The 14,137-nt window shown below is 34.6% G+C and overlaps 1 long non-coding RNA gene across 5 annotated transcripts; it reads left to right on the top strand.

Annotated features, from left to right (window-relative positions):
- The first annotated feature begins 630 nt into the window (after positions 1-630).
- LOC130732911 (uncharacterized) lies at positions 631-10,879 on the top strand. Of its 5 annotated transcripts, none has more exons than XR_009017210.1 (4): positions 631-1,201; positions 1,310-1,869; positions 9,609-10,059; positions 10,191-10,863. It is a non-coding gene; the product is annotated as an uncharacterized LOC130732911 (long non-coding RNA). The 5 variants fall into 5 exon arrangements; XR_009017213.1 differs by having other exon boundaries at positions 632-1,869; positions 9,609-9,682; positions 9,792-10,059; positions 10,191-10,879; XR_009017212.1 differs by having other exon boundaries at positions 632-1,869; positions 9,609-9,686; positions 9,792-10,059; positions 10,191-10,876.
- The last annotated feature ends 3,258 nt before the right edge of the window (positions 10,880-14,137 follow it).

Genomic DNA, 14,137 nt, shown 5'->3' with positions numbered 1-14,137 from the left:
TTTTAATCCAGGGGAGGGGTCTCCATCAATTGAATGCCTGAGAAGGGGAAATTGGAGACCTGTTTTGCAAGCCAATCCGCCGTATATTACCTTCACAATGGACCCAAGAAAGCTCCACTCTCCAGCTCCGGTCAAACAACTCACAAGTTTCTTGGAAAATCTCAGCATGAAATCTGATTCGATAAGCTTCCGCAAGGATTTTAGTTAGCTCGATGCAATCCCCCATGATTCCAAGCAATTTGAAGCCCAAGTTCTTAGTCTATATTTGTTACTCCCTCAATTCCTAATTATAAGACCCCTTGAAAAAATTTGGTGTCCCTTAATATAAGACCTCCTACTAATTTCAAAAAAATATTATTATCTTTTAATATTTTTGCTTATTGCATTTGTTAAGAGACGGTGAGATAACATTAAAGAGATAATGTGATACAATTAACACAATGATGAAAGAGATAAAGGAAAATATGAAAGATTGTTTAGCTTTTTTTTAGAACCAATTACATTAATTGGCCTCATTACATGTTTTTTAAATAAACGTAATTATATCTAAGGGTCTAATAATTAGCAAATGAGGAGTATTAATTTTTATAATTTTAAGGTACATCAACATGTTACCCGCATATGGAAAAATTTATTATGGTCATCTAAAAACTTGTGCAAAGTTACACCAACTCATTTTAACTCACTATAACAGGTTTTTAAAAAAAAAATCAAAATATATTTTTGCTTAATTAAATATTTATCTTTAATTAATTTAGAAAAAACATTAATCCTTAATCTTTTATTCCTCTTCTCTCTTACACCATATCCAAAACCCATTCTGAAATCCATTTTTCATTCATCATCTTCAAACCCCCATGCCACCCAGCCACCATCAATCCAAAACCTGCAAAACTCACAAGGTAAGAACAAGACAATCGTGTGGGAACATGGAAGAAGCGACGGCGGGTTGTGAGTTTTGGGAAGCGACGGCGTTTTGGTCGGTTGTGGTTGTGGGGTTTTGCTCCGTCTCCATGGGAGCTCTCACTTTGCTTTGAGAGAGAAACCTCAACTGAAAACAAGTGGTGATAGATTTATGGGTTTCTCGTTCTCCAACCGCAACTCCAACCTCAGATCTGCAGTAAAATCTTCTTCTTCTGCAACCACAAATTTGCAATCTGGGTTTCCTAAGTTGGGGTTTTGGTAGTTCTTGGGTTTCTAGGTTTGCTGGTTAAAATGATTTGTTGGGTTCTTCATTTGGGTTTCTGGGTTTGCTTTTTCAATTTTTGTTGCTGGTTCTGATCCCCCCACTCATTCTTTTTCTTTGAAGGAGCATCCATGGCTGCATGTCATTGCTTTGCTAGGTTTGAAGGGATCCATAGCTGCTGAACGAGAACAAGATCTGGGAATTCTGGGTTGGGAATATTGTGCAGGTTATGGTTTCATATCTGGGGGTGGGTTTCTCATGAGGTGGGAGAAGATGATGGGTTGAGGAAGGAGGAAGATAATTTATTCACTAATTAACCTAATCCTTCATTAATTAATTTACTAATATATATGTTTTTTTGATTTTTTTTTAAAACCTGCTAAACCTACTATTGCAGGTCAAAATGGCATGGTGTAACCTTACACAAGTTTTTAGAAGACCATAATAAACTCCTCCCCGCATATATCCCATGTTTATATTATTTTTAACGGTGATACACTTGTTTACACAGATAAAGAATAGTATGAAACTATGAATTATATGCTATATTTTATTTGCAGGATAAAAGGTTGAGGACGAAAAAATCATCCACAGCAATTTCACAGATAAATATCAGCAGAGCAATGGTTGCTATCAATGAAAGCCTGGTCAAGACAATGCTATGTGTGTCAGGAAAAAGATAGGTAAGCTAATTTATATAATGTCCTTTGTCTTTTATAATCTTTGTCTCTCTTCTCATTGTTGTCAACTTCAAAGTTCAAACAACTCCTACTCGTTCGTATTAGTACAAGCTAAGAACAGTTGTCGATTTTATTCAGGAATAATTATGAAAAATATGACCCTTATTTTTAAATTCAAATTAAATAATAACCATGCTATTTAATTATTGGGTTAAATATGTTTTCCGTCCCTGGACTTTCATCGGGTGCTGGTTTCCGTCCCTCGCCGGAGTAAAAGCTGACTTTAGCCCTTGAACATAAGGAAAATAGCTGGCTTTCGTCCCTGACGGAGTGGTGGCGCTGACCACCATAGCCACATGTCACGGCAAGCTGACGTGGTCAATTAAAAAATACATGTGGCTTTTTTTCTTTTCTTTTCAAATTTTAAATCACTAACAATTTTTTTTCTATTTTTTTTAAATCACTAACAATATCAGAACTCTAATTAAATTTAATTCTTAAAACTAAATCACTACCAATATTCTCTTTACTGCTTCATCTTCTTCTCCTCTTCTTCTTCTTCTTCTCCCATTACCCATCATCAAGAGATCCTCTACCACCATCGTTTTCCTTCATTTCCTCTTCTTCTTGCTCACTGCTTCGTCTTCTTCTCCTCTTCTTTCGTATTACCCATTTTTTCTTTCAAGACCCACATGAGGCTCTCTAGATCGGATCTGGTTAGGGTTTTCAAATTTTTTGGAGTTTGTTGGAGGTAGTGGCTAGGCGCGGTGGCTGGGTTTTGCAGGAAGAAGGAGGAGGAGGGTTAGGGTTTGTTGGAAAAGGGACCTAACCAGCAATTTGGGATTCTCGCTTCATAGCTGCTGATACTGGCCTTCTTTATGAAGATCTGATTTTTGGTTTGTCTTCTTCTTCCCCTTCTGTGCAGATTTGATTTTTAGTTTTCCTTTTCTTCTTCCCATTCTGCTGGATTTTGGGATTTTTGGGTTTCAGTGAAAGTTTTGGTCTGGGTTTGGGATTGCAGTTTCCATGGGGGTGGGGATGGGTTATGGGGAATGAGGGGTGGGGGTTGCGGTACAGGATGGGGTTGGGTGGTGATTTTTGGGTTGTTCCATAACAGAGACGATGGTGGTTTCTGGGTTGGGATGTGGAAGATGTAGCATGTTTTCTGGGTTTTGCGGTGTTCTGGGTTTCGTGATTTTGGGTTGATGGTTTTTAATTTCTGGAAGGGACAAGGGATTGGGATTGGGGTGAGGGAGAGCATGGGAAATGGGGGATGGTGGGACGAAGAAGAAGAAGAAGATGTTGATGAAGATGAAGAGATGAAAATGTCAGATGAACATTTTTATTTTATTTTTGTAGTTAATAATTTTTATGTGATATCATTAAAAAATAATAAGTTTAGATAATTTCAGAATCAGATTAGATTTTTTGGAAACGGAATTAGATAATTTAATCAAATTTAGTTATTGTTAGTGATTTTAGATTAAAAGAGAAAAGAAAAGAAAAGTCACATGTATTTCTTAAGTGACCACGTCAGCTCGCCGTGACATGTGGTTACGGTGGTCAGCGCCACCACTCCGGCAGGGACGAAAGCCAGCTATTTTACTTATGTTCAAGGGTTGAAGTCAGCTTTTACTCCGGCGAGGGACGAAAACCAGCACCCGATGAAAGTCCAGGGACGGAAAACATATTTAACCCTTAATTATTTATCTTATTTTACCTTTATATATAATATATCTCTAACCTCTAGGGCTAGTTGCAGGCTGCATACATCACCCTATAGTTTCTACATTGGTTAATGATGAATTAATGTCTGAATTCTAGTTTAGAACAGTCCACTGAATGTAAGATATTGGACGTACATTCACAAAAATAAAAGTGATTCAACAACAGAGACTGCATTCATCAAACTCTCTTAATTATGGGTCCCACTAGGGTGAGCTACTTATATTTTGGCCCACCGGTGGACTAGTCCTAAAATACCGTTGGATTTAAGAATCTTAGAATATTCCTTATTTGAATGATTAGGATTTGATGAATGATAAAAGGGTAATAGTGTAAATAGACCACTCCTTCTCCCTCACATTTCTGATGCAGATCTATTCCTGAATTTTGCCCATGATGCCAGAATCAGATCAGTGTTTCTAATGTTATAGATACGGTGAAAATTAAATTGGGTTTTGATTTGATTGAAGTAAAAAATGTCCATGTTCATGTTCAGATTTAACAATTGGTCTTAATTTAACAAAGGTGAAGAACAGGATCTGAAGCTAGAAGAATGGCTGGGAAGAAGATCGAAGAAGAAGAAGAAAGGGGGGAAACAGAGCGATAGAGATGAAAAAGACGACATTTTCTACCACCACTACTCTTCATCATCATCCACCACCTCAAACCCTAACCCTAATCCAACCCAAACCCAATCCCAATTCAAAATCGAAAACGGGATCAGGGTCCTCACTAACACCATCGACTTCTCCCTCACAAACTCCGACCTCCACACCCTCTTCTCCACCTTCGGCAAGATCGTCCGCGTCACCGTCCTCAAGGACCACGTCACGCGTCTCAGCCGAGGACGCCGCGTCGCGCCGCGCCGCCAATCAGATGCACCGAAAGGTAGACACAGAAGCCACAAAACACCCAAAAGCCAAAAAGTGGAAAAATAATGGTAGAATTTGACTGCTTGCTTAAAAGAAAAATTGACAAGCTATGATCACTGGTAGAAGAAAAAAAAATCAAATTTGTTAGAAAAGGTAGAAACTTTCGAAAGCAGAATAAAAAGGGGTAGTGCAAAATTTTTTCCTAAAATCAAAATTGAAATTGAAGGAGTGAAATGAAAGAGGTGTCAAATATGAAACAATTAACTGCAGAAGCCAGAATGAAAAAGAAGAAGATGATGGTGAATTGGTGATGAAAAAGTGTGAACGGGTTCGATGCACAAACCAGATTGAATGAAGAAGGAGAGAGAGAGAAGCACAGTACAGTGAAGGAGAAAGGGGAGAAGGGAAAGGGGAATAGTCAGAATTACCCTTTAGTCAACCGGTGGACCAAAATATAAGTAGCTTACCCTAGTGGGAACCTTTATTATGATTGTTTTTATAGAGGGACAAACACAACAATTTTAATGTTAAATATATATATGAGAAAAATTTATATTCCTGATTAAACTCATATACAAGAGAAACTTGAGTAGGCCTATCAGAAACAATGATAAATAAGACCAAAAATGATGTAGTGAATGTTAATCAAAATATTATACAATTATATATATGAAAATGCCGCAAATATATATATGCAGAGATCTAAAATCATTGTTAATTAACCAAAAAACCACTGCACATTTTAATTTTTTTAGCGAATGTTTTCCACAACTGACATTTGTGAAATTAAATTCTCACTTCATCATTAGTGCATTAAACGGTAAGAGACATTATACAATTATATGAAAATACTAGTGTTCTTTACCCGTGCGTTGCACGGCGATTAATTTTATTATAAAGATAAATCAGTAGTAATGCGTTTTTAATTTAGTTTAGACTCTTTTCAGTAAGTATATATAAAAGATATGAAATAGAACATATGTTACAAACATGTAGATGAATTGACCACAGTAAATATATTTATTCGATGAGGTTGTAGATACCTCACATGGACTACACTTGAATAGTAATAAAAACCACGTTTTTAAGTAATGCATTACGTGAAAATTGAAATAAGATAAAAATAACAATGACAGCAACATGAACCCTTATTTGAAATTGTAGTCCATGATTAATGATAAAGACTTCATAACCGAGCTTGTTGTCAATCAAACATATTTGTGCTATAGAACCTAGAAAGGAAGGAAAAATTATTAGTGTAATAATCAGTAACTAATACAAATATAAATTGTGTATAATTTGAAAGTGTAAGCTAACCTTATAGAAACGTCATTACACCTTTAAATTAGATGATCAATAACTTGCTTGATATCTTTTTATGCTGTAAAACAATAAAGAGAATAACCATATCAGTTTTACTATTTCTACCATTTAAATTGAAAAAAACATTGATAAATAAACACTTACATGTCAAATATTATCGAAGACTTCTTGATACACTACGTTGCGTGTAGTGTTAGTTACAACTCCTTCGTCATCTATGATGAGCATCTTCAACCCTTTTCTAGATTTAACTCTAGAAAGTGTAACATATAACTCCCGTGAGTCTGATCAACAAATTTGAAAGTGCAACATATAACTGCCCGTGAGCTGGAGAAACAACGTGACGATTACATGGCTCACAGAAATACATACCGTCGGCAGGATATACCTTCTTGCCACACTTGCACGCAGGGTAGTACCAATCCATACCCTCTGCAATATACTTAACAGTATTAAGAACAACACAATAGGACTTCTGAAAAATTAAAAACAATAATTTTAGAATGTGTGATATATGTTGCATTTAAATACTGTAGGCATGCTAAAGAACTTGATTGTATGAATTTCAATTCATACACCTGGTATATGTATTCAAATTTGAACTCTGAATCACATTAACACCATTTAAAATGCCTGAATTAATTCAATCAATCATGAATTCTAAAGGGGCTTACTCAATAAAATGACTACCACTTCACAAACATTTTCAATGCCGTAAAAGTCATATATAGATTAGTTTTTTGGTTCATAGCAAAGAAAGCTTCAGTGATTGGATTTAGTAGACCCTAAATCTCATAAACTTTAACGTGGTTTATTTTCTGAAGTTGGCATCAGTGATTCGTTTTTAATGCAGTTTATGATTTATTTTCTGAAGTCAAATACAGGTTATAAATTTAAAGTGATATACCTTAAGACTTATTAATTTTTTAATCGGTAAAGATTTTGAAAGTTCTAAAATTTCATGAACCCTCTGAAAATACAGTGGGTGGTTATTGCAGGCAGCATTGATTCCAGGGAAAAATTAAGTTTAAAAATAAAAACATATGAACCCATATACATACCTATGCAAGATCTTTTAGTTGCTCGATGGTTTTCCCATCATTCTGCTTTAGAAAATCATCTTCAGGGGCAGATTTCTTTGCAGAATCTTGCAGAGGACTAATGACATGCACCGTATTATCATGTGATTCCAAAAACCTAGAAGATAGACGATTAAATAATTTGATATCAATAAAAAAGGAGAGTAATTTAAACAACAGAACTGAACTCACCGAGTTCGGAGGGGAGCAGCTTCTTCTATGAGAGGATTAAAAAGAACCTTTGTAGCTCCATAAACATTTTGGAGACTTGTCTTACCTGTAAAATAAAAATTATGAATGTTTTCAAAAAATTTGTCACTGCACTTTAATTATTTGACACCAGATGAAACTTTAAAATACCTTTAAAGGGCTTTACTTTGACACAACTCACAACAACAACGGCATTGATTGCATCAGCAGATCCAAGGTAACCAACGACCTCATCAACATACTTTCCAAAAATGGCGCATTCAACCCGAGCCCTATTAAGACGAATGAGAAATTATAAAACCATAAAAACTTAATAATTAAAGATGTACAAAATTTGAAATAAGGTATGAAATTTGGGTGTACCCGTCTTGGTCAAGTTCAATAGTAATTCTTTTTTGCTTCCCGCCATCTTTTTCGAATTCTTGTTCAGCACTTGCACCAATGAGAATTCCAATGACATATGCAAAATCATAGCAACATTAATCCAAATCCCATAATAGTAATTTAAAAATCAAAAGGCCCAAAAAGAGTATATACCTATAAGAAAAGACGTATCAAGATCCTTGAACATTATATCAGTTATCGGCACAAAATTGTACGGGCTTAAATCGATGGCCCTGTTGGGAACCAAGCGCACAGATGTATGAATATCAAAGTTGATCTTGAATGGATGCCCGGTTGGTCGGAAATCACGTCCGCTTTCACCAACGCCAAAGAACGAAATCTGATATACACGACCTTCACTTATCAAAGATTGGAATCGGTATATCAGAGTCTTCCTAACGGTCGCATGAATCTTACAACCCTGAAATTCATTAAAATGAGAACATTAGAGATTTATAGTTTAAGCAAAAAAGGATGTAAAACATGAGGTTTATGTGAAAAGTGATTTACCTTGTCATCCATAAGAATCATGTCCATGGAAAATGGAAGCTTGGATCCATATAAGCTCGGACTAAGCCACAAACGGTTCACATTTGCGACAATAGACCAGTTTTCTTTTGAAGCATCGATGGTGACGAGATCGTCGATTGCCATTCGAACAAAGTATATTTCAAAGCCAATAGTTGGTGGGAAAAAATGATGAAATTGAAGAATACCATGAGGTGATTTATATAGGAATTTGAGAATTAGGGTTACTGGTATATTCATCTTAAAAAAGGAAAAAAAAAGTAACGAAGAGATTAGTTTGTAACGAAAAAATAATTATATGCGGAATTGAAGCTCCATATTCATTCTTGACTTTTGCTTGTCACGATTAAACGCAGAGCATTAAATGTATATTTGACAGAATTCAAATTTTCCATGTAATTTTCATTAATTCCACCATTTTAAATAAGGAATGATTTAAATATGAATAGCATATCGGCATTTTGGTCAATGAAATTATTCTCTTTACACAATATGCCTTCAATTTTTTTATTTAATGTTATGCGTACACCACTTAATTTTATTGTAATAATGATTTGGTCAATGCATTTACACATTTTGCATTCAATTTCATTTAAAACATATTAGGAAAATTATTCAGTTTTTATTGGTTGCAAAAGAAGTCAAGTAATTCGAATTTTCCATGCTTACACAGAGCTGGAATTATTTTGAATGCAATAATTTAGGAGTCATAAACCATAAAAACAAAATCATTAAGATTTGATTATTGGGTCTCCATTAAAAAATTGAAATTAAATTGAGCTTCTATTATTTTGGTCCAAAACAATCAGAAGGTGACACTTGTCATGTAAAGAGTGGGTGTTGGAGAGTAATTCTTGAAGTGCCAAGTTATGGAGGTGGGGCTCACAGCCTTCCTCTTTTCTAAAGTATATAGATGTTATATGAAAATATGTTGCATAAATAGTAATACACTCATGAGAGAGAAAAGTTTAATGAGTAAATAGGAAGATTACACATTCCTTGTCTTTAAGAGGTTAAAATATAGTAAAAGTTATGAAGAAATTAAAAGGTAAGAAATCCAGTAGGTGAAATAATTAGGAAGAGAATGCATATTCTTGAAGAGAAATCTTCCTAGGGAGAATAGTAGACATAAATAGTAATACAATCTTCTGGATTTTGTACTTATTGAACCTACGCAGAGTTACTTTCTTTTTTTGATACGCATAGTTACTTGATGTGCTCCATACACAAATGCACTTCCCACATAGTTAGCTCCAAAAAAAAAATCATAAATATAGATAAATGAACACCATGGTAGTTTCCTCTTGGTGGTGCATTTTGGCCTTTAGAATCGAGTACTCTTTTTCCTTCACTAGGTTTTTTCAAGGGAGTTTTTCCTAGTAAGCTTTTAATGAGACTCTTTTCTTTAGTCCTTCCTCCAAGTAGGTAGTGGACTTTTTTAATAGTAGAGGGTCCTTTGGTACTGTAAATTGTAATTCTTGTAACTTCTTCATTCTCTACTTGTATTGGATTGAAGTACCCCTTGTACTTCATTTCAATATATATTCTTGCTTATAAAAAAAACCATGATATATCTATAACTAACTAAAGCTAGAAGGTTTTGGGTACTGTTCATCAAAAGAAATCTGCAAGGGCCGGGTCAAGGGTCGGGTCTTGGAGCGGTTTTTCCGATACCTATGCAGGATGTCTGAAAACGTAGGTACGGAGTATCTTCTCTGCAGATTGCAAATCTGCTGCAATCTTCCCCTCTTCCCCATTTACCCCCCTTTTCTCATCTTCTTTCTTTGTCAAATGCGCATGGCAGCTATAAAAACCCAAACGGTGATCAGCCATTGGCACCGCTTGAGTCATGAGTAATCCCTCCGATAGACTTCTCGAAACACCCATCTTTTGTTAAGGTTTTGGTGTCATGGCTTCGTTGTCTCGAAATACCGAGATTTGCCTCTATTCTTCCCTCTCTGTTGTGCTTCCCTTTCAATAGCCGCCGCCCCACTTCACCGGAGAACCGACAAACACCCCCTTCAACAACCGCAAGCATCCCCGACGACACAACCACCGCAAAACCCAGTTTGGTAAGTTTCCCGGTGACCCTCAATCACGATTTCTCTTTCCTTTTGTAATGTGATACTCTCTTTCCATTTCAATTTCTTAATAGCACATGCAAGAAAGGTCGATGTTAAAGTTTTCATTTTTTGACAAACAGCAAGAGGTGATCCCCTACAGTGTCAAGGTGAATGCTCCTAATGGTGTTGATGTTAATGTCTCACCAAAGCAAGCTTGTGTTCAGTGCTAAGAACAAGACACAGGCTTTTGAGGTCACTCTCACTACAGTTGGGTATGGTGGTTCTCAGAGTTTTGGGTCCATTGAGTGGAGTGATGGAAGTTACCGTGTGAAGAGCCTAATTGCTGTGAGATTTGGCAGTGGATCCTCATCATCATCCATGTGAATTGCACTCAAGAATCAAGATTGTTGCTGTGGAAACACGTCTTACACAGGTTATGGGTTCAACGTCAGCCTCTTTGGAATTTTAATTTTAGCCTATTGTACAAAGTACTACAAACTACAAAATATTTATTATGTATGGTGGTATTCTCAATGATGTTTCATACAGTTGTACTCTAGATTAATCTGAAATAGTTGTTGAAGGTCTTATAATAATTTATGGGGTTAAAATAGAATCTTGCATAAAATGTATGCGGATAATTCGGGTGTTACATATTGATCTCATCTGATATGTTGGTGTATCATGTAAAACAAGATGTAAGATGTATATCAGTACATCATGGCACCTGAATTTCAAAAATAAATGTACTCTATTATGAAGTTATTTATTTACATTTGAAAAACTCAATGTACATGGATATTTATAATTTTCTAGCATCACAACAGGACAAGTTTATCTTGGTGGGTGGGGTGTGTTAAGTGTATCTTTTCTATTATTGTTGTGCATCATTCAATTATTTAAGTGTTCAGTGATTCATCATGTTATTTCACAAGTTTTATGGCGTGTTTGTGTTGTTGGAGACTAGCCTTTCTTTAATTTTTCGAGTATTTGTGTCTTTGGTTGCTTCTCTGTATTGATATTAGTATTAGAACTGTCACTTATTAGTTATAATAGCATAGATCAATGTGTTTTAGGCAAAGGAAGTGCCTCCATTATTCCCCATTGCTTGTCTTGCAGTGTGAAATTTGAGATTCTCACATGCATGTTTTCACTAATTTTCATGGAATATGTTTTTTTATAGCAACTCTATTTAAGGTGTTATTTTTAAATTCTAACACGTTAGATTATAGGAGACTTAGGAGGTTTGACAATATGTCATAAGAGATCCGCCAAGGAAGCCATAGGGTAGGATTCATTATGTTGTGACCCTAGATTTAACAAATGAAATTGGATCAACTTCTGTATTATATCATTCTACAAATGAAGACATTAGTATGATGCCTCATTCAACTTATGTACTGCATCAGAACTAATTTGGGTAAATTTCATTTCATATGCTATTATAATTGTGGCAGATGTGAATTGGAGGCACTAATATATGATTAATTGCATATTGTGTGGATGAAATTGATGCTCAGAGAATTTTTGGATATACACTTTATAAGGATGGGAAAATACCAAGCTTTCTTATCCCTTGAAGAAATTTGACTCTGATATCTCTGGGAGAAGTTTTCACAAAGACCTTTTCATTCAGAGAATGCGAGAGAATGCTTCATCTCTTCCAAAGTATATACATGTTTTTATCATATTTTCATTCTTGAAGGAATCATTTCTTTTGAAGTTAAAAAAAATTCTTTGAATCTTACACTTACATCTTCTTACTTCCAATTTTGTGCAGTGTCAAAACAAGGAACTGTTACGTCTTTACTTGAAGAAAATGGGACAATCAAAGGAGTGCGGAGTGCTCTATAAAACCAAGAGTGGACAAGTGCTCACAGCAATGGCTCATAATAGTATATGTGATGGTTGTTCTTCAACTTGAGACGTTCTCTTTTCAACCCAAAGGTAATCATGCTTATTGTTGATTATTTGTTTAATGTGTATTTGGAAACTTAGGTAGATTTTTTTCTTTCGAAAAAAGAGAATAATATATATATATATATATATATATATATATATATCATATAAAGAAATAAAGCGTCATTACACAGTAGGAAACTTAGGTAGATTTACACGTCTGTGGATATGTGATTTTGAAAAGAAATCAGGTAGGTTCACATGTGTTTGGATCAGTGTTGTTAGAATAAGTTTTGGATAAAATTGATTTTGGTAAAACTGATGATGGTAAAAAGTGAGTTGAAAGTGAATTGATTTATGTTTAGATTCATTTATAGGAAAAGTGATTTCGATAGGATAACTTAATGTTTAGTACAAGTTGTAGAATTTTGAACTCATTATTTGCGCATCATCTTGGTGCTTAGCCACTTAGGTCATGTTATTGATTGAGCAACCCGCACATCATATGTTTCTCAGACTAGCAAAGTAGCTATGACTTTATCCAAACCCTCCTCCTTTCAGTTTCTTCATTTCTCTTTTTAGTGTCCCTCGATGACTAACAAAACATTATGAACTTCCACAAATGTTTCCAGTTTGTCTCCTCATTCTCTTCAAATTGTGTAGTATGTTATTTGGAGTTGATCTTAACTTCTTCCTTTTTAGTTTCTTTGCCACTATACATTTCTTATGTGCACTATGAGAACCTATTCATCTTCTTTCCACTTTTTCTGGTCTAAAGTAAGTTACTTATCATGTTAATTAGTCATAGAGTACTTATTGTACTATTATTTATTTTTGTCTTCAAATTTTATATAGATATTATAAAAATTGATGTCCCCTTTAGAGCAGTTTGATTATTCTAACACATTAATTTATGGTCATTTTCAGGGACTCTTTTTGCTCTCTTCCTTTTCATTTAGGCAATGCTTGGTATCACAAGGATGAAATTGTTTTGAGAATCCCAATTTTTTACATGGCTGGCGGGGTTGTGAGTGTTGATTAGAAATGATATCTCTTAAATGAAAAATTAATTCATTTAAAGCTCGCTAACTTTCAGTTTCTATGGTAATTCAGTTGTGTGCTATCAATATGCTTTTATGGAAATATATACATAGTTTGTTTTAGAAAGCTGAAATTTCATTAAAAGGGTTAACCACAGACTGCATGGAATTATCTGTTGGAACTTGAAAGGTATCTCATTTGTTAGTGTTAAAAATATGTTTTGTATTTGTTGTGTTTGGCTTTGGTTAATGCATTTATTGATGTTTGTTTTCTAGATTTTTTAATTTTTATGATTTATCCATTGTCGACTTGGATGTTTTACTCTCATTGACAGGTTCATATGAATCTCTTAATGTGAATAAAGCTGAATTCCATCGAAAAATAAGATAACACTACTTTGAAAAATAAGATAACACTACTTTAAGTTGAATTCCATCGAATCTAAATCGTGGTGTGCTCAAGTGTACCATGTCGAAGTCATACAATTTATTTCCAGTTCATGTACTCAGTTTTGACCGGCTAGAGCTGGTTTTGCGTCTCCTTCGAACCTCTTTGTCCGGATTTAAATATAATTAAGTCTACTTATAAATTATATTGTTATAAATATTAATTAAATATTTTTTAGTTGCAGCATTAATTTAATTTTAAATTTAAAAAATGAATAATATAAATATATGTGGTATGGTGAGATCTGAGTAATAATAAAATAAGGAATCATGATTAGATTAAATTAATCGTAATTTTTTCAACGAAATTAATGATTTAGATCCCGTGCATCGCACGGATATAATCACTAGTAGTTTCCAATTTCTCATAGCAAGGAGTGAAAACAAAAGTTGGAAAGGGAAAAAGTAACAAAGCTTCCAATGCGATTATGTCAAGGTGGATTACAATGAAGCATGGCCCCAAGTTTAAACGATGTGCGAGTTGCTTTGACGATGGATATATAGAGATTGATGTACACTAATTAAATAGGGATAGACTACTAGAATGAAAGATAAGTGATTAATGTAATATGTAATGTATTGTGATTGGAAAAGAGACGTAAATAGAAAAAATGGTGTGTCTCAAAATGTATGTATTATATAGTGACCTGTGAAATATGAATCACGTTTGGGGTTGGAATTCTTTACTTTCCAGCTAGGTT

Source organism: Lotus japonicus, chromosome 1 (genome assembly GCF_012489685.1).
Source record: "Lotus japonicus ecotype B-129 chromosome 1, LjGifu_v1.2".
Taxonomy (NCBI): domain Eukaryota; kingdom Viridiplantae; phylum Streptophyta; class Magnoliopsida; order Fabales; family Fabaceae; genus Lotus; species Lotus japonicus.
The sequence above is the reverse complement of the archived record's forward strand: the minus strand, read 5'-3'. Positions and strand labels throughout refer to the sequence as shown.